This window comes from Staurois parvus, unplaced genomic scaffold, assembly GCF_062004578.1.
Source record: "Staurois parvus isolate SC_StPar_1 unplaced genomic scaffold, SC_StPar_1.0 ptg000136l, whole genome shotgun sequence".
Taxonomy (NCBI): Eukaryota; Metazoa; Chordata; class Amphibia; order Anura; family Ranidae; genus Staurois; species Staurois parvus.
Window position 1 is genome coordinate 4,526,690 of NW_028317932.1, and position 23,894 is coordinate 4,550,583.

The 23,894-nt window shown below is 43.6% G+C and overlaps 1 long non-coding RNA gene across 1 annotated transcript in view; it reads left to right on the forward strand.

The window, feature by feature from the left end:
• Positions 1-8,297: 8,297 nt before the first annotated feature.
• Positions 8,298-23,894, forward strand: part of LOC149465915 (uncharacterized) — a 113,493-nt gene continuing 97,896 nt past the window's right edge. Inside the window, exon 1 of the long non-coding RNA XR_016312192.1 lies at positions 8,298-8,579. This is a non-coding gene — a long non-coding RNA (uncharacterized LOC149465915). The remainder of the gene's footprint in view (positions 8,580-23,894) is intronic.

Consider the following 23,894-nt stretch of genomic DNA (forward strand, 5'->3'; position numbering starts at 1 on the left):
GCGCACCAGGTGACAGGCAATAGGGTTGCCGTAGCTCAGTGGTCGGCAAGCCACGGCTCGCGAGCCACATGCGGCCTCTTTACACATTTTAATGCGGCTCTTCTGTGTGCCCGGCGCCCGCTCCTCTCCCTCCTCTCGGGCGGCCGCCCCAAAAGTCAGGACTCTGCAGCTAGCCCAGCAATGGGCAAACTACGGCCCGGCGGACCTTTTAATCCGGCCCGCGGAGCGTGGCAAACATTGGCTGTCAGGATGTAGGCGGGGCAGCGTGACGAACTCCTCTCCTCTCACAGTCCGCCCTGAAGACCGGAACGGCGCGGGAACACGGCGAGAGGAACGCGCGGAGCAAAGGTAAGTGAATTGACACAATATGGGGAATGAATTACTATAGGGGGGATGAATTACTATATGGGGGATGAATTACTATGGGGGATGAATTACTATATGGGGGATGAATTACTATATGGGGGATGAATTACTATATGGGGGATGAATTACTATGGGGGATGAATTACTATATGGGGGATGAATTACTATATGGGGGATGAATTACTATGGGGGATGAATTACTATAGGGGGGATGAATTACTATAGGGGGGATGAATTACTATATGGGGGATGAATTACTATGGGGGATGAATTACTATATGGGGGATGAATTACTATATGGGGGATGAATTACTATGGGGGATTAATTACTATATGGGGGATGAATTACTATGGGGGATGAATTACTATATGGGGGATGAATTACTATGGGGGATGAATTACTATATGGGGGATGAATTACTATGGGGGATGAATTACTATGGGGGATGAATTACTATATGGGGGATGTATTTTCAGTTTTAAAAATGTGGCTCTCAAAATAAATTTCAATTGTGGTTTTGGCGAGATTTGGCTCAGTTGAAAAAAAAGGTTGCCCACCACTGCATTAAGGTAAGAAACAATATATGCAGTGTCGGATTTGTTTTAAATGTTGCAATGGTTTTGCGGCTCCCAGTCTTTTTTTTCCCTTCGGAAACGGGTCCAAGTGGCTCTTTATGTCTTAAAGGTTGCAGACCCCTGGTATAGTACCTAAAACGTCCCAGTAGTTTTTCCATTTGAGGTTTTTGTATTTTTCAATACCTTCAACAACACCTATACTGACTGCTACCATGGCCAAAAGGAGCCTGGAGCAGCAGGCAAGTGACTTTTAGGGCCCAGGTCATACTTTTTTCCAGCACAGCCTAGTGTGAGGCAAAACACAGCCTCACACTACTGTGTGGCAACCAAGAGAACTTAAAGCGATATTAAAGGTCCTTACCTATACGTACCTGCTGTGTGTAGTGGTTTTGCACAGAGCAGCCCAGATCCTCCTCTTCTTGGGTCTCCTGCAGGTTCTCCTGGCCCCTCCTTTCTGTTGGTTGCCCACATAGCAAACAGCTTGCTATGGGGGCACCTGCTGCTCCGTGTGTCCATTCACACACGGAGTTGTGGCTTGGCCCAGTCCCCTCTCCCCATTGGCTTACTGGCTGTGATTGACAGCAGTGAGAGACAATGGTCAATGAGGAGGCAGAGATCTGGGGCAGGCGAGGCTGTCGTGCACATCGCTGGATTTCGATGGGGCTCAGGTAAGTATTGAGGGATCTGGGGGCACTGCTGCACACAGAAGGTTTTTTACCTTCATGCATAAAATGCATGAAGGTAAAACACCTTGAGCCTTTACAAGCACTTTAATGAAATACCACTGCAGGTGCACATTGCCACTGCAGTTATCCCACCACATCACACCGCACACAAGCCACTGCATTGTAACGCAGCGGCTTGTGTGAATAGACCCTTAGACATCTTTGATGCTTAGGCAACTGGAGATGGCAGGTGCAGGAGATTGCTTATGTTAAAGGAAGATTATCGTCTACTGTTATATATATATAAATAGATAGATAGATAGATAGATAGATAGATAGATAGATAGATAGGCGGCACAGTGGCTTAGTGGTTAGCCCGTCTGCCTTGCAGTAAATGGGTCATGGGTTGGATTCCCGACCATGGCACCTCCTGCACAGAGTTTGCATGTTCTTCCTGTGCTTGCGTGGGTTTCCTCCAGGTGCTCCAGTTTCCTCCCACACTCCAAAGACATGCTGGTAGGTTAATTGGATCCTGTCTAAATTGGCCCTAATATGTGTATGTATGAATGTAAGTTAGGGACCTTAGATTGTACCCCCCTTGAGGGTTAGGGACTGATGTGAATGTATGCTATATATGTGTAAAGCGCTGCGTAATTTACAGTGCTATATAAGTACCTGAAATAGATGTATAGATATCTATACATTATACTGTGTATATATATATTGCATATATCATGGGAGCAGCCATATTTGCTGATTGTGATTTATGATACAGTCACAATGGTACATTCTTGTGTCAAACAACAACAAATGAAAATTACCCGCCCAACTTACCAACTAGTCTGCAACCAACCAAATTATCCTAACAGTTCATGTTACAAACAGGGGTTTAGTTTGCACACATTTGCAAATACATGCAAAAGCTGCACAGTCTCTTCCCAGCACCCCAGTATTATCTGCAGTTCCCAACTCTATAAATTAGTAGAAGCACATGTATAGTAATAGATAGACTGAGGGCAGGTAAGCCTCCTTAAAGGCATAGAGGCGCACTGGACACCCAGCATATAGCACAATGGCAGCAAAGGTGTCCAGTGCACCCCTTCACCAGTATATCAACAGTACAAACAAACGGCATCTGCACCAACCTATAGCTGTCCTTTAGGGCAAGGAGGACATGGAAGGGCGATGCATGTCAAACAGCAATAAACAAAAGGTCCCAGCTCAACTTACCAACCAGCCTGCAGCCAACCGAATTGTCCTGTCCAACAGTTCATGTTAAAACCAAGGGTTTAGTTTGCACACATTTGCAAATACATGCGTAAGCTGCAAAGCCTCTTCACGACACCCCAGTATTATCTGCATTTCCTAACTCATTCTGATGGTCTTCTCTTACTGCAAGCCTACAAGAGAGGGTTTGTCTGAAGACATATGACTCCCTGCAGTCCCTAATGCCATGAAATACCCACAATGCTTCTGGTAGCCAGAGAACAAGTGAAGTGGGGTTTCTTGGCTTCAGGTCATAAGAATCAGCTCAAAACGTAAATGTGATTTAAAAATAGCTATGTGTGGTATACTGATGTGAAGTGTGGATTTTAAAGATAAGCCCACTTAAATAAGATTAATAAACTTCAGTAGAATAAATATACTCGTAAAAAGGAGATCTGTTATATTTTGTGTTTCCATCCTCTTTCAGTCACAACATGCAAACAAAAGAAGGATTTTTCACAGCTCTACCAACATATAACAACCAAAACTTCTGGCAGCTCTACCCCAGATAGGAGAACGGGAGGAATTTCTGCAAATATGTGTATTTCCGGCTTCTCTTTGACGTCTTCTCATGATATTTAAACCACAACACAGCTCAGTCATGACAATAGTTTGACAGTTGGAGGCTGAGCTCCTGAAATACTCAGACGGCAAATACCTAACGTGCATGTTGCTACTAATGTCATTTCTACACCACATAACAGTACTGGACTAGAATCAACATTATTGTAGATACAAACAAACAAACAAACAGGAGACAATTGTCCTTTTATTTAAAGTACAGTATATCTGAAGGAATTTTTTTCTCTATTTGGGATGAATAGAGGAGAAATAAAACTGTTGTCAGCAGGGGTGGACTGACCATTTGAAAACTCGGGCACTGCCTGAGGACCCGGGGTCAGTAGGGGGCCCCATGAGATGCCCCTGGTACCTTTTTCATAGGCTTTTTTGAGTTTGGGCAAGGACATAGGGGTCCAATGATCCCCTATTGCCCAGGGGCCCCATGAGTTGTCAGTCCGCCCCTGGTTGTCAGTTTATTTTTTTTCCTCTCTATCTCATTAAGGAGATTCCCTTTGCCTTCAGCTCTTTTCACACCTATGCAGGTGCGATGGTGCATGCGTGTTTTTGTGCATCACGTTTAGAACAGCCCTTTCATTCCAATGGGCAGCTGTATGCAGGAAAATATTAATACTCTAGCACCATGCATTTTAGGTTGGATTGCTAATAAAGCCTAAGAGGTTGATTTAGTAAAGGCATTTGCAAAGTGAACAGTTTATTTGCCTTTAGTAAATCCACCCCAACATGTAGCTAAAATAAAAAACTGAAAAATCAGTACAAGGGACATACCTTACGGTCAGTAGGTTGTGTCCCTTGTGCTGATTCTTCTTCTGTTAGTAGAGAATGAAACAGAATGGAAGATGGGAAGATGATTGATAGTTCCACCCGCTCCATTCATAGATCATGTTCCATTCATAGGAGGTGTAGTACAGCTTCCATGAATGGCGGAGCTGAGCAGAAAGGGCAGGATAGTTGGGCACTCTTGCTTAGAGGCTGTGACAGCTACTAGTTAGTTGTATGAACCCCCTCCCCCACACCAAAAGAGTATGGGGGTGAGTTGGGCATGGACGGAGGAAGATTTACAGTATAATAACAGAAAAGGAATCAGAAAAAGGGATACATTCTACTGATTGTAAGTTATTTTAAGTTATGTCCCTCAAGCTGTTTTTTGTTTATTTTTTACATTTACCCTAACTTTCATTCCCAGTGACATTGCAAGAGAGTGAACCTTCCTAACGAGGACATGGACAGATATAAAAACCTGACAGGGGGTCTTTCCCCACACCACTCTATCCAGTAAAAGGGGGCTGTGGAGTGGCCCTAAATTCAATCAGAATGCATAAAATGCCCCTACCCCCTTTGCTGGCACCTCTGTATATAAGGCTGCCTTAAGAGACGCACCCAGACGGTCACAAACTCTACAAACTAGTATATAGATGGAGCTATTGACCCAAATCCCTGTAAAATCTTTGGTTCCTTATCCACCTGGAGGGGGAAGACTTTAGATTGAGAGATGCTAATGTCATTCACACTTCCTCACACCTAGGCCAGTAACTAAGGTAGCTCATACATTATACATATTTTTTTCACTCAACCTGGTGGTTGAGCAAAAAAAAATGTGCTGATTCCCCCATACACATATTCGAGGTGGATGGGCCAATCACTCCTGTTGTGATGTTGTTTTCTCACAGCGGGGAGCATTCCCCACCATCAGATCACAAAGATCAGTGTTGTAGGTTATAGCTGGTGTCACTGATCACTCGGAAAAAACCCGACAGGGTGGTTTACTGAGATTGGTCAATAGATCTACTTATGTACAACCAGGGTGTTCATACATGGGTTCAAATTCGGCTGGTCCTTGCTGAACTGGTCGAATTTCGATCTATGCATGGCTGGCTTAAGGCCTTATTCCTATCCTAAATCACCCATAGTATGGCAAATAGACTGCATATATCTGCAGCCAGGATCCCAGGAGTTCCAATCAGCGGTAGCAGACATCTGACCCTGGATGCAAACAGCTCGTCATCTGTCCCTATCCTCAGGTAATCGCTGGATGTGTGGATACATTCTTACAGCTGCAGACCACTCTGGCTCCTTTCGGTTTGTCATGGAGTTGTACAGGCTGAAAGGATGCTACTGATCAGAATATTTGGAATCATGGCCGCAGGTGTCTTGCCACACCCCTGAGATGTGAATGAGGCCTAACAGAAGAAGTTGGAGTTCACAATATGTGTAGTGACCAGCATTTTTATGCAGTGGATAAACATGGGGTCCAGCTAGGGCACATAGAAAACATATATTTTCTATAAGCCCCATTCACACTAACATGCTGGTGTGATATGCTGTACCCTGCAGTGCAGAAAAATGCAGAATGTCTGCACTGGATGGAACCACATATCATGCTGCTGAGCAGTGACATGACTGAAGTGTCACTATGTGACACTAAAAATAAAGTTGAAAAAAAAAGAAAAAAAACAAGCAGGGTGATCTGGTGAAATGTGCATCACACCGCTCCCTGCTGGAGCCGAGTTTGAATTGGCCTACAAGTTAAAATGCTGCATTTTACTGTGCAGGCTTGTGTGAATGTAGCCTTAGGCAAGGTTAACATTTGTATGTTGAAGAAATGCATGCTAAATCATGCACAATCCTGCAATGCACTAAAAACGTGCATCCCCTTTGCAGGCACATGGCGGTGCTTTTCATTCTTACCCTGCTATAACACAGGCAAAATTGCATTCCAAATGCATGGTACCAGTGCGATTTGGTGCAGTGTGATTTATAGAAAAAAGGCATGCACTGCTTTTGTACAATTTTCGCATGTAGAGCAGACCACAAATGTGAATGCACAGTCACATCTGCATAGCTGTAAACTAAGCCTTGCTCCTGATTTACATGCTTGGAAACATTGAATTTAATATGTCTAGCATTATCAGTCCTCATGCACACTGGACATTTTTACAGCTGCTGTTTTTGGCTTTTGCCATTTTTTTCTACAGCCAGTAAACCCCCCAGCATGTTATCCTATGTGTCCGTGCACACACTGTAATCAGCGTTTTTTGGCTGGGACATTTTTTAGCTGGAAAAAAAACCCAGGAACTAGTGGGTTTCTGGAGGAGTATTTTAGCTGTAGAAACGCTCTAATGCTGAAAAACACTGCAAAACATGGTAAAATGCGGTAACCACCACAAACAGGCATTTTTGGATGTTTTTTGACCCAAAAAAACTTTTTTTGGGTAAAAAAAACACTATATAATGCAAACACGGAAAAACGCCGCTAAATGCTAATGCAAAAACGCTAAAAAAAGATGAAAAACACACGTTTTTGTAACATGACTTTACAGAGCTAACGTTACCAACGTTATCAAAACGTCCAGTGTGCATGAAGACTGTGAAGTAGATCACCAGTGGCAGCCCTATATTTCTCATAACAATTATACAACGTAATGTCAAACAAATAGATGCAAGGAAAACTGCATTTGTGACCTGCATTAGGGATGTCATAAAGTTACCATTGACATCTGCTGAAGATCGCAACTGCAGTGTATTTTGAACGAGTTGCAGGAAAAGCATATGGAACGTGGGTTTCCGGCACTGCGTTCTTGTGTGAACAAGCATTTGGGGTCCATGTAAACTGGCTTAAAAAACATCAGTGCTCTTGGCAGAAAAAAATGCAAATTTTGAGTGTTTTTTGTAGTAGCATTTAGCAGCGTTTAGGAGCATTGAGCGTTTTTTTCTGCCAGAAAAATGCTTTAAAAAACACAAAACAGAAGAGTTTTTTTTATGCCTCTTAATGCTGAGCTTAAAAAAATGCGTCTAGACCAGAGGTTGCCAACCTTTCAGACCACATGGACAACTAAATTCATTATTTTAAATCCCCCGGACCACTAATATGAATTTTTTAAAAAGATAAATACATTTGTAAAATATTGATCAGAGAACTTTCATTTTATTCATATGAATTGCACCTATTTATTATAAAAAAAATTATAACTGCTTATTTAGTTATAACAAAATCTTTAAATGTTGTTTAATTGTAACAAAATTGTTCCAGTTAGTTTAATTATTACAAAATAATTGAAGCTTATTTAAATATTACAGATTTTTAGTGTGATATTTGTTCCTGCTTGTTTGAAAGAAGTTTATGGATTTTTGGCTCCAATGACATTACTGCCAGACGGAGAGCTGTTTTTATTTCAAGCCGAGTCTGGTACCGACAATACTGAAGCGTACGGCTCGGCAATGGTTGCCTCATACAACTGAAGACTACCCTGATGTCACGCTGCGCCTCTCTTGTTTCCACCTCTCTAGTACAGTTCGTGAATTTAGTGCAATATAAAGGCGAAAATTGTCATTCAGAATATAAGAATTTCTTAGAATATTATTTTCGTTTTATTATTAAAAAAACATTAAAAAATTTAAATAATGTCCAGATTTTTCTGCGAATCACCAAAATTTTCCCGCAGATCACCAATGGTCCACGGGCCATTGGTTGGTGACCACTGGTCTAGACTATCTAATGTGTATGGACACATAGGATAACATTCATCTGTGCAGGGAATTGATAAAAATGCGCACTCACCAGATGCGTATAGTAAAAGTGCAATGTGTTGAATTATATATTGATGAAGGATCTGATATGATTCAACACATTGTGCTTTTACTATGCGCATCTGGTGAGTGCGCATTTTTATCAATTCCCTGCACGGATAAAAGTCACATGAAATAATCTGATACCACCTGTGTGTAGCTGGCCAGCTAAGACCAGTCCTAGGTTGTTAATATGGTTCACATATATGTGTATACCAGACCTGCCAATAACCTCAGTACAGTATATATGTGCATATGTTAAAGCCAAAAGCAGAATCATTGCTGTGATTTATGTCTTTGATTGTTATATGAAATTTTTATATTAATTGTGTTAGCAGAAGCAGAAAAGGAAAATATGCCTTTAAGAGTTAGTATAAGGTGAGCCAATCACAGACAGCCTCACACTGTACAGAGCCTTAACCAATCCTAGCCAGTTTCACATTTATGCCTGTGTAAAACTCCCTGCTAGGATTTTCTAGAGACACATGCTCACCAGACAGAAGAGGAAACAGACAAAGTTCCAATCAGAAAAGCTTTATGGAAGTAGAGAAGACCAAATAGGTATTTAATGCACTTGTGTGTTCCTCTATTGTTTAACAGTGCAGGTAGATCTGTATGTAAAATCTGTTGTATGTGTTTACTTGTAGTTCCACCGAACTTACGAATCAAGTCACTGTAGAGTAATCATAATCGAACGAATCCTATCGAATTTATCGAGATAAGCTATCGAATCAACCCAATGTAATACGAATTAAACCATTGTAATATGAAAGAAATAAGCCATTGTAAGCAGTGTTACGTATATGAAGAAGATTGAAGTTATTAACCTCCCTGGCGGTATGATTATTTCAGATTTTTGGTGCTGAAAGCGGTACCATTTTTTTGCATGGAAATATGTATTTTTTTTATTGTAGGCTGTAATTTTTAGGAAAAACTCACTGAAATCTGTCCGAACAAGAGTCTAGTAAACATCCCGGGTATGATAAAATTTGAAACACAAAATCATAAATTATAATTTAATAAATAATCATAAAAATAATATAAAAATAATAAAAAATTTAATTCAATAATATAATCAAACCAAAAACACTGAAATGTGAAATAGAGCGCCAAGTTCGCACATTGCTGAGCTCAGTCGCAAAATCGTTTTCAGTGTCTGATAACGAATTTCCCCCACGAATCATTATCACTCAATTCTGCAAGTGGTTCTGATTTACTATCGCTGTTCTCTAGCTGATCTAAACCGCTTTTGACCTAAAGGGACACTTTTTGGACGCCATGGACATTTCTCAGTTTCCAGGCAGAAAGAACAGACAAAATGCAGGCAGGGCGCAGGACAAAGCACTAGGGACAATATGTATGTGAAATTGGTTGAGACAGCAATGTTTTACTAGGTAAAATGTAAAAAAAAAAAATGACATTTTTTAAAATTTTTAAATTTCCCGCCGCCGGCGGCTGCGGCGCCCGTACGTCCCGACGTCACAGGGACAGGACACAGAAGCCGGATGCCGGCATCGGCCGGAGGAGATGGCCGGGGACGCTGCAGGGGACACATCGTGGGAGCGCAGGGTAAGGTAAGTGAAGAACACTTGCCGGAGCAGTGCCTCAGGGTAAGCCCGAGTGTAGCTCGGGGTTACCGCTTTTGGTACTGAAATGTTACCCCGAGCTACACTCGGGAATACCGCCAGGGAGGTTAAAGAAGTTAACTAAAATATTCGGTGTGCTCTTTAAACCTACTGCATCCATAGAGCGGCATTGGAGGAATTACAGAGTAAAGTCAGTCTAATCAAACAAAGAAACAGCAATTGCATAATTTTTCTAATGCCACAGCGCACAAGGCACCAAAGGGTGCTGCGCCTGCCACACTGTGTAATAGGATTCCTGTGCAGCACAACTTTCTGACCGGTGTTTGTCAGACCCTCACCATCATAAAAACACTTTTTTGTTTAAAGACTTTCACAGCCGCACTTGTTTCATTGCGCTCATTGCAGCGCTTCATTCACTTTTGTGTTATCACTTGTATTTAATATCTCCATATCAATAATATTTTGAGTATTGCACTTTAATACAATATTCATTTTTTCAGCACTGCACCAATTTTTGCTTGTGTTTTATATAAGGTCTAGGGTTCCTTTTTAGTGCATTTGCTGCGGATCTCATCAGAGTCTTGAGCGCTCGCTGTCCCTTTGTTCAGTACATAGGATAACATTAGTTGCTTCTACAGGCTCTTCTAGGAGCAGTGTTTTTTTAAGCCAGTGTGCATGGACCCTTAAAGCACTGTGCAAAATAAATGAGATAATTTTCTTACCTTTCAAGTAAGTGTTGTGCCATTGTATAAAATAAGGACATGCAATGAAAACTGAAATTTAGAAAAAAGCATATTATTAGTTTTAAATGTGTTTAAAACTAATAATATGATTTATGATGTGTAGTGTTTATATACAATAAACATTCAGCTGTAAAAACCTGATGCATTTAACTGCAGACTGCCGTGTCCTGTTCTCTGCTATGTAACCTTCATAATGATACATTTTGTAAGTCTTAGCTTTCCAATAACGTTACATTCCAATGCCCAGTGCCTTGTTTTGTCTTTGTGGAAGGGAGGGGGTTAAGTGCATAAACCGTATGGAGGACATGGGAGCGCCTCTCCACAGACGTGCCAATATGTGCCTCCGCTCAGTCAGTGCCGTCTAAGCAATATTCTCCCCGGGGTGAGTTCAGCAGTGACTCAGAAGAGACAGAATAGCGCACTGTATGTCTGTCTCGGGAATTATGTATTTTAAGATTATCCCCCAAAATATTACTCATCACTTTATCCATCAACAGAAACACTTACTGAGGACTGTCTGTAAATAGTGTCTGCTACCAAATGGAAAGCAATAAAATGCCTAAAAATGTCTAGACTGGGGGCTCCATGTATTTAATTAAAATAACTCCCTCCACCCAAAATGATTGTCTGCCAGGACCTCGCTTTAAATGACAAATCCACCTAAAGCCAAATACTCAGTTTTGTGCAGCTGCTGCAATGTTCGGGGTTCTTGTATTTTTCAGAAGCCTCTACAAACCTCCCCAATACAAAGCCAAATGGTGATATTATATTCAACCTAAGGAGTTGATTTACTAAAGGAGTAGAGAATGCTCATTTAGCAGTTAGAAGGTTTACTTAGCTTAGTGAATATTGCAAACCTTTTTTGGTTTGAACACCCATCCATGTGAAAGGAATATTAAAAAAAAACAAACAACAGTTTATTTTCCTGTGATTGGATGGTTGATGTGAGCACAACTTTACCTCATTCACTGGGCTAGGTGAACTCTGACTTTGCTAAGTGAATTGGATCTACTTTTTTAGTAACACTGCCCTGCACATAAGACTAATTAATGTCTGATGACTTTGCACAACAAACTTGCACACTATGGTAAATTTACTACTCAGGGCTCATTCACAGATGCAGCCAGGGGGTCGGTAAAAACCAGGTGCTTAAACCGCAGTTTTACCACACACACACACACACATAAACAACCTGAACACAGACATGCAGCTGCTTAGGGCTGTTCACATGCTGTAGCCCTGATGCTGTGATTTGTGTCCAGAACAAAAAAGAAATGGCACAACATGGGTTCTCAGCAAAAGGCAAGTAATTTGCTACCCCTAACCGCCCTAATCCTAACTTACTTGCAGCAGAGCGCCCAGCCAATAACCCAGATGAGAGGAAGGGTGATTGAGAGAGGGGAGTGAGAGAGAGTAGGGGTGAGGAGAAGTGAGAGAGAGAGAGAGAGAGAGGGAGAGAGGATGTTGAGAGAGGTGGGTAACAGAGAGGGGGTGAGAGGGAGGAGGAGTGAGTGAAAGAGGGAGAAGAGAGAGAGAGAGAGGAGGGGTGAGTGAGAGAGGGGGGTGAGAGAGAGAGGAGGGGTGAGGGGAAGTGAGAGAGGGGGGAGAGAAGGGGGTGAGAGAGAGGAGGGGTGAGTGAGAGATGGTGGTGAGAGAGAGAATGGGTGAGTGGGGTGAGAGAGAGGAGGGGTGAGGGGAAGTGAGAGAGAAAGGGGGGTGAGAGAGATAAAGATAGGGGGTGAGAGAGAAAGGGGGGTGAGAGAGGGGGGGGAAGAGAAAGAGAGGGGGGTGAAAGAGAGGAGGAGTGAGTGAGAGAGGGGGGGTGAGAGAGAGGAGGTGTGAGTGAGAGAGGGGGGTGAGAGAGGAGGGGTGGGGGGAAGTGCGAGAGAGAGAGGGGGTGGGTAAAAGAGAGAGGGGGTGAGAGAGGGGTGAATGAGAGAGGGGGTGAGAGAGAGGAGGGGTGAGAGATAGGGAGGGGGTGAGAGAGAGGGGGGTAAGAGAGAGAGAAGGGGGTGAGAGAGAGAGGAGGGGTGAGGGGAAGTGTGAGAGAGAGGGGATGAGGGAGGGGTGAGAGAGAGGGGTGAGAGAGGAGGGGTGGGGGGAGGTGAGAGAGAGGGGGATGAGAGAGAGAGGGGGGGTGAGTGAGAGAGGAGGGTGAGAGAGAGAATGGGTGAGTGGGGTGAGATAGAGGAGGGGTGAGGCGAAGTGAGAGAGAAAGGGGGGGTGAGAGAGATAAAGATAGGGGGTGAGAGAGAAAGGGGGGTGAGAGAGAGGGAGTAAGAGAAAGAGAGGGGGTGAAAGAGAGGAGTGAGTGAGAGCGAGGGGGTGAGAGAGAGGAGGGGTGATTAAGAGAGGGGATGAGAGAGGAGGGGTGTGGGGAAGTGAGAGAGAGAGGGAGGTGAGAGAGAGAGAGGGTAAAAGAGGGAGGGTGGTGAGAGAGGAGGGGTGAATGAGAGAGGGGGTGAGAGAGAGGAGGGGTGAGGGGGGGTGAGAGATAGGGAGGGGTGAGAGAGGGGGGGGGTAAGAGAGAGAAGGGGGTGAGAGAGGGGGGTGAGAGAAGAGGGGTGAATGAGAGAGGGGGTGAGAGAGAGGAGGGGTGGGGTGAGAGAGAGGGGGTGAGAGAGAGAGGGGGGGTGAGAGAGAGGGCGGGGGTGAGAGAGAGGGCGGGGGTGAGAGAGAGAGAGGGTGTGAGAGAGAGGAGGAGTGAGTGAGAGAGGGGGGTTAGAGAGAGGAGGGGTGAGTGAGAGAGGGGGGAGAGAGAGGAGGGGTGAGAGGAAGTGTGAGAGAGAGGGGGTAAGAAAGAGGAGGAGTAAAGGGAGGTGAGAGAGAGGGAGGGGGTGAGAGAAAGGGGGGTCAGAGAGAGAGAGGGGGTGAGAGAGAGGAGGAGTAAGTGAGAGAGGGGGGTTAGAGAGAGGAGGGGTGAGTGAGAGAGGGGTGAGAGAGAGGAGGGGTGAGAGGAAGGGTGAGAGAGAGGGGGTAAGAGTAAAGGGAGGTGAGAAAGAGAGGTGGATAAGAGAGAGAGATGGGGGTGAGATACATGGAGGTGAGAAGGGGAGGTGAGAGGGGGAGGCGAGAGAGAGGTGGGATGAGGGAGGGTAAGTGAGAGGAGGGAGAGAGAAGGTAGGAATCCCCTATCCCCCACATACTACACCAGGAGACCCCCCCCCCCAAAAAAAAAATTACACCTATATAATATTCCACAGCTTTCAGATACCTGTAATGTACCCGAATCCTATCAGCAGGATTCCCTGATCACTACATCAGCCATAGTGAAGGAGTCACCGTCTTGTCATGTAGATATATCACAGAGTCCTCTCACCTTCCTGCTGCCCGCTGGCTCCATCACCAGCTGCATGTAGCGAATCCAGATCACAGCCCAGGACCCTGATCCGCTCTGCCACTACTTCACAGGTCAGGTGTGCCTCCCCTTCCTCCTCTGCTCCCCTCACCATAACCAACCGTCCCCTGCTTGTCCTGCCTCGACCGCTTCCCCTCACTCTCCCACCAGGCCCTGCTCCGAGCCACATTCCTGTCTGAATAAAGTGTCTGGGTTTCAGGAAAACACATTATTCAGACCAACAGCGAAAGGGCTGAGAAAAGCCCAGGTGCCAGGATGCAATTTCTAGTCACCATAGCGACCTGGTGCCTGGGATTTGTCAATCCCTGAAATAGCATATCACATTTGATGGACATTACAATTGCTTAACATGACCCATACAAGCCTATGGGCCGCGCCACAATCGCCCCGCAACCGTGTGCAATGTGTATGATTGCAACGTGGTGGTGCAGCATTTACAGAGATTAATCAGGCGGTGAGCAGGGAACCGATCACCTCTTCACTGCCTGCCAAACACTTCTAAAAAGTGATCCACCATGGAGGGGTGGCAAAGATAATAAGGGCACATGTGAATAAGCCCTTAGACTGCTTTCACAATCATTCAGTATGATTTGACTGTACTGCACACGGTTACGGGGCGATTGTGGCGCAGCCCCATAGGCTTGTATGGGTCATTTTAAGCGATAGTAATGTCCATCAAATGCTATTTCAGGGCTTGACAAATACCATAGTGTACCCACGGGTTTGGTGCAGGTCCGATGCATTTTCCCATACAGATCTTTTAGGTCCTGCAGTTTTCAGAAAGCACACCAAATTCCAGCACGCTACATCTTTTTATATAGTATATACGCAATGGGGTGGATTTATTACATGCAAATAGACTGCGCACTTTGCAAGTGCAGTTGCACTGATTTTCCTTAGTAAATGTAATGTGGTGAAGCTTTACTTTGTAAAGAACACCCAATCATGTGCAAGGGAAAATATTTTTAAAAAAGCATTTTTGCTTACACATGATTAGATGATGAAAATCAGCAGAGCTTTGCCGTATTTACTAAGCTTTATTATAAGCTTGTGAAAATGATAAATAAATCAAATAATGATATAATTAAAAATCATAAATACAGCGCTGAGCAAACCTTTTAGCGCTATATAAATACTGTATAATAAACGTGCTAAAAAAATGTCTCTGATATCTTTCAAAATAAAACGATGTGAAAAGATATCAGAGACATTTTTTGAGCACATTTATTTAGGATTTTTAATTATATAATTATTTGATTTATTTATCATTTTCACAACATATGGTTTGATTATTTATTTATGATGTGATTGATTTAAATAAGCGCTACCTTTTTTGATTTATACTGTTACCTTTTTTTAGAGGGTGAGATTCAGCAGCTTGTCACTTTAATTTTAATTTTTGTTTTTTTTTTTCTTTTTGGCGCTATATTCACTTATATGTTATTTTATTTTATTATAAGCTTACCTATAGGTACATCAAGTTTGAGCATTTACTAGCACTTTAGTGAAACTAATTTAGAAGCAGACCTAGATACATAAGCTAGTTTTGTGTAAAAATCCATTTAATTTTTTTATACAACTTTATGAAATGGCATATTTTCGTTCTGCCTGGAGCTCAGTATTTTTGGGGTCCTTCACCATTAGCATTCACTGCTGTTCTGACCAGAGCTGCCTACAAACATCGGACAACAGCTGGCTGTGCATGTCCAGTATGTGTGACCTGCCAGCTGAACGATTTTTCTAACAAAAGATCTTTCTCCTAAAGCTGAAAGTTTGTAACATTACATTCTTACAAGCAATACTGTAATAGGCTATAATGTATTATCTGGAATTTGGCGAAGGAACGCTATTCAGTTATTTCATGAGTCAGGGAAAAGTCGGATAAATGTAATTATTTTGGCATCAGGCACCAGAGAGATAAGAGGATATGTCAAGTTGAAATCAATAAGATTAGGAGGAAAAAGAACTTGTTAATTTGTATCCTTGGAAGGAAGAGGACTTTCCAGGGAAAAAACAGCAACAGCTTCACAACATTGACTATTCTCACTTGACAAAGATACTATAGATCCGACTTTAGAGGAACTGAAATAGACTTTGATTTTAAATGTCAGCTATTAAAGACCACAGATTCAGTATGTGAGAGTTCATACTTGAAACTAACTGCAGATGTCCTTCCTCACATGGCTGGGGAGTATTTTCCAACCATTTAGGCTGACCATACACACATACATTTTTCAGCCTCCGGGCTGCACAGAAAAAATCCAACAGATTCTTCCACCCACACTATACATCGAGGTTGGATGAATCTCTCACTGGGGCTATTGTATTCTGACAACTGGTGCTGAATATGTGAACAGCGACTGCATCTGAGTGGACACAGCTGCTGTTGGGCTTATAACTTTTCACCCAGCTTGTTTTTCAGTATAGGGATGTCATGTGGAAAAGTGCCAACAGGGCTACTCATGAAGCGAATTTCAGTTGGTTCATTAGAAACTACCCAAAATGCGATCAGTGTATGGCCAACATAACACTGGGTATCTTCTTACCCAGTAACCGGCAACATAGGGGCGTTTTTTCCTCAGAAAGGCATTACGGTTCATTGCATTTATGCTAAGCCCTTGCACAGTGTGCGTTCAGGGACATGCACAAACACTGATGTCGAATGGGGAGCAGTGGTTGTGTCTGTGCAGCTGCTGTGTCCCAGTTGATATCAATGGGTCTGCCTGCACAGGGATGCACAGAACACCTGTACATCTCCATGCAGATCAACACAGCCCTCCATGGGTGTACGCTTTAATGCTTTCCATGTGAATGAGGTCTTACACTGGGAAAATATTCCTTCCACTAATGCCAAGGGAATTTTCCACCCCACTGATCACTTATCCCAGGGCATATTGTTCCTCCCACTGACCACCATTGCTGGACCATTTTTTCCCTACTGACCATGTTAGATCATTTTCTTCCACCCACTTGTTTCCAATCCACCCACTATATTCCAATGAGGAATATAGTTATGCCACTGTCAAGCATTTAAGCAAAGAGAAAAGAGCAACTACCTACAGTCATGGCCGAAATTGTTGGCACCCTTGATATTTTTCCTGAAAATCAAGTATTTCACACAAAAAAGGTATTGCATTAACACATGTTTTGCTATACACATGTTTATTCCCTTTGTATGTATTGGAACAAATATAAAACAGAGGCAGAAAAGCAAATATGACATAATGTCACACAAAACCCCAAAAATGGGCTGGACAAAAGTATTGGCACCCTTAACTTAATATTTGGTTGCACACCCTTTGGAAAACATAACTGAAATCAGTCGCTTCCTATAACCATCAATAAGCTTCTGACACCTCTCACCCGGAATTTTGGACCACTCTTCCTTTGCAAACAGCTCCAGGTCTCTCTTATTGGAAGGACACCTTTTCCCAACAGCAATTTTAAGATCTCTCCACAGGTGTTCAATGGGATTTAGATCTGGGCTCATTGCTGGCCACTTCAGAACTCTCCAGCGCTTCTTTGCCATCCATTTCTGAGTGCTTTTTGACGTATGTTTGGGGTCATTGTCCTGCTGGAAGACCCAGGATCTTGGACGCAAACCCAGCTTTCTGACACTGGGCCCTACAGTGCGACCCAAAATCCTTTGGTAATCCTCAGATTTCATGATGCCTTGCACACAGTCAAGGCACCCAGTGCCAGAGGCAGCAAAACAACCCCAAAACATCATTGAACCTCCACCATATTTTACCGTAGGTACTGTGTTTTGTTCTTTGTAGGCCTCATTCCGTTTTCGGTAAACAGTAGAATGATGTGCTTTACCGAAAAGCTCTATCTTGGTCTCATCTGTCCACAAGACGTTTTCCCAGAAGGCTTTTGGCTTACTCAAGTACATTTTGGCAAACTGTAGTCTTGCTTTTTTATGTCTCTGTGTCAGCAGTGGGGTCCTCCTGGGTCTCCTGCCATAGCGTTTCATTTCATTTAAATGTCGACGGATAGTTCGCGCTGACACTGATGCTCCCTGAGCCTGCAGGACAGCTTGAATGTCTTTGGAACATGTTTGGGGCTGCTTATCCACCATCCGGACTATTCTGCGTTGCAATCTTTCATCAATTTTCCTCATCCGTCCACGACCAGGGAGATTAGCTACAGTGCCATGGGTTGCAAACTTCTTGATAATGTTGCGCACTGTGGACAAAGGCAAATCTAGTTCTCTGGAGATGGACTTGTAACCTTGAGATTGTTGATATTTTGCCACAATTTTGGTTCTCAGGTCCTCAGACAGTTCTCGTCTCCTCTTTCTGTTGTCCATGCTTAGTGTGGCACAGACAGACACACAATGCAAAGGTTAAGTGAACGTCTCTCCTTTTTATCTGCTTTCAGGTGTGATTTCTATATTGCCCACACCTGTTACTTGCCCCAGGTGAGTTTACAGGAGCATCACATGCTTGTAACATTCTTATTTATCCGCAGTTGTGAAAGGGTGCCAATACTTTTGTCCAGCCCATTTTTGGAGGTTTGTGTGACATTATGTCGAATTTGCTTTCTTTCCTCCCTTTTTTTGTTTTGTCCCAATACACACAAAGGGAATAAACATGTGTATAGCAAAACATGTGTTAATGCAATACGTTTCGTGAGAAATACATGATTTCCTGGAGAAATATCAAGGGTGCCAACAATTTCGGCCATGACTGTATAACAACCAGTATCAGAATTCTTTGGTCCTATTGATACTTCATTGGTGGCTTCGAATTTCTGCATTTTCGCATATCCTCCTGCTAGGTGCACTACCTCGATAAACAGGAACTTCACTTGTCCTCAGTTCAGATACTTACCGTAATAGAGCTCTGATGAAGAAGGGACCCCCCCACCTTCAAAACACGTCAGAGTCACTCTGAGAGACTCCCCTTCCGATGGGATTCGCACGTGTCTCCTTATCATATGATTCGTTTTTGGATTATATATGCCTGTTATATTGCTACTTTTGTGAATATATCTCCTAAATCAATAAATTAACTAATTGTTTACTGAGGTAATGCGCAAGGTTGGTGCACTCTGTTTTTGTTCTCTACTACAGTTTGTATCGAGCTTCCCCAGCTTTATGTTGGAGCTGCACAACCTTTGATCGGTCTTAGGCGAACTTCCATATACTCTAGTATTACTGGTCCATCGGCCCTATACTGATCTGGGTCCCTGAATGCAGGAGGTGTTGCACCAGTGTCTACTTTTCAGATACTTACCCACCCAGAAGATTCAGCTTTGTCCTACTGTGATCATCTTCTCCACTGCCACCACTCAGGACCAGTACCACCAACTTCCCCTGTGATGTCATTGGGAGGTTGCTGTCTTTTTCAGGTTCAGGTAGTCACCTTCCAATGACGTGCTGCCAGGCCAACCACCCAAGCTGAGGCCTCCTGGGATATGTGACATGTATCGGGGGTGCAGCATGTCATTCTTGCCTAAGCAAGAATATAGGATGGAGGGCAGGCCAGAATGTGTGCAAAATAAAAAAAGTGGTGGGGGGATTTTCATGTAACACAGAAGGTGGGGGTGGAGAGGAGGAAAGTTTACTTTCAGTGTGAAGGTCCACATTAAGTTAACACAAGTTTTTCCCCATAACAAAAGTCATGGAGTTCCAGTTTGGTAAAGATCACAAGTTTTTCAGAGACATTAGAACTCTGGATGTAGGATGCAGCTGAGGAGCTGCCTTATGGAATGTCAATTTTCCACATACCATGTAGTTAGGGGATGTCAGATCTCCACCCTACTACCTCAGCTGTTTGCTCCTTAAATAATAAGTGTCCCTGGCTCCTCGGCAGCTGAGGTGTGGCCCTTCTGGAGAATCTCTGTACCTCCTCACAGTCAGGCCAGGATTACCATCACTCACCAATTAAATAAGTAAATATTTGTGCACATCATGGGCGTGTGTAGCAACACAGAAGAAAAAATGTGCACATGTGTGGAAGCGTAGTGGAGCCCTGCATCTTCCTTCCTGAACACTCCTGTCCTGTATTATCAGCTGGCCTTTTCTGTCTCTGAATTACAGGAACTCAGGCTGTGCTATGAAGGGGCAGGACACTATACACCACCCTGCAAAATGTTATTTCAAGGAACTGAGGTTAAAAGGTGAGATTTGTAGTTCACAGAGAAATATGTATATCCAAAATAAAATCTTGTAATAATTAAAAACAATTATTCACAGATTTTTCTGAAAGTTAACATTTGTGCTGTCCCCATATGTTTAAAGGCTGCCACAGACGCTTTGAATTTTGGCCAAACCTTGAGGAATAATTGAAGCTGTGGGTGGCCCTGTCAGAACCCCCCTCCCCCCCCCCTCCTCCCAGCTCCAAGGAACAGGATGGAAAATTGTCAGCTGAACAGTGACTGTACCCAATTAGATGCAATCAATGTATGGGTATTCTGACAGCCATGGATACTGCCTGTCTGAATACAATAGCCAGCCAGCCTTGGGCTATACATGTATGGCTAGGTTACAGCCCAACTCTGGGAAAATTAAAAATTATTCCTTGTAATGGGGCTGTGTCTGCTCTGAAAGGATTCATTCGTCTTTTATGTCTAGAGCAGTGGTTCTTAACCTGGGTTCGATCGAACCCCAGGGGTTCGGTGAGTCAGTCTCAGGGGTTCGGCGGAGGTGAAGACCCACACCCGACTCATATGATTCGTGCAGTAAATATTCATTATTATGTTTTTGTTTTTGTGTGAAAATCATGTTTTAATGGTTTTGTTCTTAACGGTTTTGTTCATTTTGTGCACCTATGTATAAATATATACCTAAATATATACCTATGTTTTGAATTTTAAAAATCATATTTTATTTTTCCAATTAAGAAGGGTTCTGTGAATGCGCATATGAAACTGGTGGGGTTCAGTACCTCCAACAAGGTTAAGAACCACTGGTCTAGAGGAACAATGAAGTAGAAATGCTGTACTTACCAGATCCTCTGATCCTTCCCGCAACTAGACTGGTCCCTACAACTTCTGCAACCCTGTGTTCTAGCAATCTAGTGTTGTGATGTCATCAAGACCAAAGCAGGGTCCAAAGCCCTGTTCTGGACATTAGGATGCCGAAGGGACAGTCCAGCACTGGATTGTGGGGGCACCCCTCCAGTCACGGGAGTGGAAGATCCAGTAAGTAAAGCTGTTTCTCCTCTCCCCTGGACAAAACAAGCTATTAACCCTTGCAGTGCGGGCACCGCTCCACCGTAAGGGATCATTTTTTATCTGCTCAGAGTTGGGCTTTCAGTCTGGATTCACACAGTTCCACAGTACAATAATGCACAGGCCTTAATGTGCACATTGCATTAGGGCAGTCTATTTTTTTCAAATGGGTTTTCAACATACCTCAGTGCTCTATCTCAAACAATGCAACACACCATAACACGCAGTATACTCATATCCAGGGGCGGACTGACAACTCATGGGGCCCCCGGGCAATAGGGGATCATGGGGCCCCTGTGTCCTTGCCCAAACTCAAAAAAGCCTATGAAAAAGTACCAGGGGCATCTCATGGGGCCCCCTACTGACCACGGGCCCTCGGGCAGTGCCCGAGTTTCCAAATGGTCAGTCCGCCCCTGCTCATATCTGTGCATTGTGGTGCACTATAGTACAGAAGCAGTTTTGTTTACTGTATATGTGCATTGGGGTGCCGTTCAGAATGGCCAGCACAGCATACATACAGTATACCCATAATGCAATCATGTGAATGGGCCCTAACCTCTTGGTACATGTACAGAATTACAGTTTAATGTTTGTTCCTGTGTGTATTTGCATCTGTGTGTTGTGGTGAGCTATAGCGCTGGTGCAACTTTGTTTACTGTGAATGCGCTTTGGGGTGCCATTCAGAATGTTCCTGGGTGTAGAGGTCTGAGCCGTAAAAATATTAAAAATCCTACATCATGGAATCTTTCTGATTGCATGTGCATTACAGCAATGAACATTACATGCGTTGACGTAGAACAGTGACATTAATTTTCAATAGCATCCCAACACAAAAGGCAGCATGCAAGCGATGCAACATGCTGCAAGGAATGGCAAAATCCCCATATTGCATTGTGGGTAAAAAATTGTGACATGTTTTATAGGCAGTTTTCTTTTTTTTTTACGCCTCTGAACGTAGCTGTATTTCAGCCAGTGGGGTGGATTTACTAAAGACAAAAAAGACTGTGACTTTGCAAGTGCAGTCGTACTCTGGTAGTGCAGCTGCTCCAGAGCTTAGTAAATGAGCTAAAGCTTCACTTTGCAAAGAATACCCAATCACATTGCAAGGAAAATACAAAAAAACTGCATTTTTGCTTGCACATGGTTGGATAATGGAAGTCAGCAGAACGTCCTCTTATTTACTAAGCTCTTAAGCACCTGCACTTGCAGATGAGTGCACAACCCATTTGCCTTTAGTAAATCCACCCCAATGTGTCCATGTACATTGTGGTGTTTAGGTTCATATTTTTGAGCGGTGTTAAGGGGCAAAAAAACCAGAAATGCCCCAAACCTGTATTCAGAGAGAAGCTAACTGGCATCATTTACGCACAAAAATGCATAAATGATCATAAACTATTTCCAGGGGCCAGAATAAATAAATATTCTACCCAATAGAATGAGTTTACACACATACACTTCTAAACGCACATTTATTATGCTGGATTTTTTGCCAGCTTCTGGCAGAAATATCCAGCATAGACTGAGCAGGGGCAGACTGACCATTTGGAAACTCGGGCACTGCCGAGGGCCCTGGGGTCCGTAGGGGGCCCCATAAGATGCCCCTGGTACCTTTTTCATAGGTTTTTTTGAGTTTGGGCAAGGACAGAGGGGCCCCATGATCCCCTATTGCCCGGGGGTCCCATGAGTTGTCAGTCCGCCCCTGGAATGGAGTATTTTTTACTCCCCTGTGAATGAATAAAGTATGTTTTGTAATAAGCAATGTTTGCAGAGCAGTGTACAGAAAATTTCACCACTCCTAGAGATGAAGGTGTATGTGCTGCCCATCGCCACCAATCTGATGCTGCCAGGGGATTATAAAATGAATGTACCTTCTGGCTAGTTTCTATGTGCAACAAATACAATAATCAGAATATTTATTGTAAAATGTCAGTTTTACTCTCAATGCTGCCACCAGTGGAGTATGGGGAGACCGTCTGCAGAAATGTAGCTCCGAGTGAAGATTTACAGAATAGCACTATAGTAAGGGACTAGTCAAATCCAGTATGGTTGATTTACTAAAGGCAAACAGAGTGTGCACTTGTTCAAGAGCCTCGTAAATTAGGTAAAGCTGCACTTTACAAAGAATACCCAATCACATGCAAGGAACATTTTTTAAAAAACAACATTTTTGCAAGCACATGATTGGATGATGGAAGTCAGCAGAGCTTCCCCTCCTTCACTAAGCCCATAAGCAATTGCATCGGCACCAGGGGCGGACTGACCATTCGAGCACTCGGGCACTGCCCGAGGGCCCGGGGTCAGTAGGGGGCCCCATGAGATGCTCCTGGTACCTTTCCTTGGCTTTTTCATAGGCTTTTTTGGGTGTGGTCAAGGACACAGGGCCCCATGATCCCCTATTGCCCGGGGGCCCCATGAGTTGTCAGTCCGCCCCTGATCTGCACTAGCAAAGTGCACAGTCTGTTTGCCTTTAGCAAATCAACCCCAATGCTTTTCACTTTACCTGTCAGTTATCTTAATGTTATGGCTGCCCAGTGTATAGCTTTCATGAATGAAGAGCATTCTATGAATGGAGGAGGTGGACCTTTCATTTATCTGCCCATTCTTCATTCATAGCTTGTGTTCCTCTGAGTCAGGTGGTGCTGACAGGGCCATCCAAAGTTCGAATTTCATGCCATGTATGGCTGTCTTAGGTGGAGAAACAATATACTTCTGGTTATACTATCAATCTCTATCATGTAGGAAGAGTCCACAACACTGTCTTGACCATAATGACCGGTCTCATTCCAATAGATTGAACAAGGATGAGCAATTACTTTACTTTAGTTACGGTTTTGGCTCAGCTTTCATAAATAGAGTAGAAATGCCACAACCATGGCATTGTAGTCAGGGGTGTATTTACCACAAGGCAAACAAGGCATTTGCCTAGGGTGGCATTTTTTAGGGGGGCAGCACTGACCCCCAGAAGAAGGGACATATGTGGCATGGGGACCGGGAGAGGCTGCGGGCTGCT